Here is a 3,048-nt window from a genome sequence, read left to right on the forward strand (position 1 = left end):
ACAGATGGTTTACGTGCGCCTTCGTCCTGACGTGGCGTTCCAGAGCGGCGTTCTCGCCGAACCACATCAATCTTTCAGGCACTGGGAATAGAGCCGTCTCTGATTAGAGCGGCCACATTATTGAGACCTGTCACCTGCGCTATAACGCCTGTGAGGCCCTGGTTGTCATTTCCACGTTGCTCAGATCCCACGAGCGCGTGTCTGTGTGTGTTTTAGGTGAGATGGGAGAAACCAGGTGTTACACACTGAAGTGGTGCCAGATAAATGGGGGGGGGGCACACTGGAACACAGCATACAGGCGTCACACCTGCTGCATGCTTCATGGTGACTTTTAGCCTTTGAAAACATGAACCTGACCTAGGATCTATTTACACCCCCCCCCCACCCCCACGCACCTAACCTTCAACTGTGGACAGAACAGTGAACATGTGTGGATTCAAAAGTGTGAGTAAATCTCAATTTCAGTCAGATTAATGTCCATTTACAACTTTGAAGGTGAAGTCTGAGCATGAAGGGGTGTGTGTGTGTGTGTGTGGGTGTGTGTGTGTCTGGGTGAGAGTAGGGGCCTGATCATTTATTTATGTTGTGAGACTAAATCTGGGTCATTGGACCCTTTCTGTCTTGCTCCTCTCCTTCCTCGGGTCCCAGCGTTGCCTGACAGGGAGGGAGGCGCCGCTAACTAACCGCCGATAACAACGAGGCTGCGATCTGCTCATTTATTTCAATTACGTCCGCTCCTAAAGAGGACAACGCTCCTCTATCAGTGACACCCCCACAGAGGAGGGCCGCTCACATTACAAACTAAACAGCACAAAGACTCCAGATCTGGATAAACTTCCTGATATTAGCGCCGTCACAGACGGGACAGTTTCCCTTCCACACGCGTGTTGACCTGCTGAGGAACACGCAAGGGACCAGTTTGAGTGAGGGAATGTGAGAACTTTCCTCTCATCAGGTGTTTAAAGCTGCTGGAACTCCAACCTGAGCAACAAAGATCTTGTGTTTATCTATTTCAAATAATAAAAGCAACGACGAAGCAACTTCAAGGTTCTTTTTCTGGACATTTTAACTTTAAAATTAAAATTTTGATTCATGTTTAATTCAATATAACAGAGATGCTACAGAAGCAAATGTTAAGTAGCTCAAATTTTACCAAGTTTTTCTTTCATACTGTCAGAAAATACAGTTGAATCATCAGAATTTAAAATAAGAAAAGTAAACCAATGTAAATGGACCTCTCAAGACCTGGGGTCACCTTCCTATTCCAGATATTTGCAAAGTTCACGTTTCAAGTTTCTTCCTTTTTTGCGGCGCCAAGCCTTTGATGTCTTTGGTGTCTGGCTGTTTGCTTTGACATGTGTTTACAATGTGAACTTCATTAGAACATCAAAGCAGATAAAAATTTGCTCAAATTTGCTCTCACATGAGCAGAACAATTCAGAGGCCGTAAATTGTGTTTTCACGACCGCAAATGTGACGAGAGACAGAGATGAAAAACAGCCCGAGACGTAATTAATAAAAGATCAATGCTCACGTTTCAATCGATATAACTGAGTGGGCCTGTTTTTCTTTGATTCCATGTGTTTTGCTTTCTTGTCCAGACTTATCCAACCTTCTGTTGTCGGAGGCGCAGGTATTTTTCCAGCTGCAAATAATATTCGAACGTCTGTTTTCCAGGAAGAGGAGGACGCGTGAACACACCACACACCGAAGAGTACAGGCGCCGCGGCTCGTACAGGATGTTGACCTACAGCCGCCACATGCTGGGCCGGTGAAGACACCGTGACAGAACCAACCTGCTGTTGTTGCCACTCAGGAAAATAAGGAAATTGTCGATATCGCGTGAGTTCGCAAACAATTTTGCAGTCATTAGTTTGCAATTATAGCACAACTATCTGCCAGCTTTGCAATTATCACTGTGAATATGCAAATTGACAGTGATTTCATGGCCGATGTGAGGGAAGAAACAATGTGGGGAAGATGCACCGCGTGCACACGGTCAGAAAGGGGGGAATCTGAGGAAGGAACGGCAGCCTGATACGAGCAAGTGGGAAAGAAGTTAATCAACACTGTTAATTAAAGACAAGTTCAATAATTGTTGCATTACAAGCACAAACAGCACTTTGTTAAATATTGTTAATGTGTTTTTTTGTTGCACCTATTAGAGATTCTTGTCTGCGAGTTAATTTCATTATGCTAATCAGGCCCTCATCTGTACAGACGCTCGCCTTTGATCCATCGTAGTTGTCCTGATCTTCAAAGACAACGTCACCACTTACTTTAAATGAATTTTACATATTTTTAAAGGAATCTTATGGAAATGAGAAGAAGGGGGGAGCTGGAGGAGTAATTAATTTTTCATGATGTGTCGGTGTTTTTGAACACGTTGAGAGTGGAGCGCACGATTTCATTTCAGCGCGTTAACAGGAGGAAACGTGGGTGAGGCGAGGTGGGGGGGAGGAGGAAATGTTTCAGACGGGAAGATTAAAGAAGCTGCAAATGCAAGACTTCATTTGGACTGATAAACTTTAGTGTTTAATATGCTCTTTTGTGCTCCCAGCATGAAAAGGAACTTTCTTCTCCTCCTCCTCACTTCCTCTTTCTGAGCCTCCTCCCTCCTCCGCTGCTTCCCAGTCCTCCCATCATGGCTCACTGTCACGCCGAGCGCTTCCTGTCTGGCCGATCGGACACCTCCGAAAGGCAAGCTGCCTCCGTCAGGAGGAGGGGGCTGTGGAGACGGACCCCGAGGCAGGGGGGCCAACCACCCGTGAACAGGCTTGCATTATTAAAACCGGACAGGCCGCGAATCAAAGCCCTGGAATCTGATTCAAGAACCTGGCCTGAGGCGCTACAACTGATCGCACCCTGGAAAGACGAGTGAAGCTCCTGTCCATTTGTTTGTTGATTACTCTGCTAACTTCCCATTACGGCGGCGAGGTCACTCAGAAACACGGGAGAACTTGAGCGGCGCCTCGGAACTTTTTCAAAACTCATGAACCTTCAAAGCCGACAGTTATTGCTGAGTCAGTATCAATGACCTGATGGACT

At 46.1% G+C, this 3,048-nt stretch overlaps 1 long non-coding RNA gene across 2 annotated transcripts in view; it reads left to right on the forward strand.

The window, feature by feature from the left end:
• Positions 1 to 395: 395 nt before the first annotated feature.
• The window catches only part of LOC130523003 (uncharacterized), a 2,906-nt gene continuing 253 nt past the window's right edge, over positions 396 to 3,048 (forward strand). The window contains exons 1-3 of one of the 2 annotated variants that reach the window (XR_008949772.1): positions 396 to 444; positions 1,678 to 1,842; positions 2,561 to 3,048. The exon at positions 2,561 to 3,048 is cut by the window's right edge and continues 253 nt beyond it. This is a non-coding gene — a long non-coding RNA (uncharacterized LOC130523003). Of the gene's footprint in view, positions 445 to 1,677; positions 1,843 to 1,938; positions 2,115 to 2,560 lie in introns of those variants that run through there. The other variant, XR_008949773.1, reaches the window with a different exon arrangement.

Source organism: Takifugu flavidus, chromosome 3, assembly GCF_003711565.1.
Source record: "Takifugu flavidus isolate HTHZ2018 chromosome 3, ASM371156v2, whole genome shotgun sequence".
NCBI classification, from domain to species: Eukaryota; Metazoa; Chordata; class Actinopteri; order Tetraodontiformes; family Tetraodontidae; genus Takifugu; species Takifugu flavidus.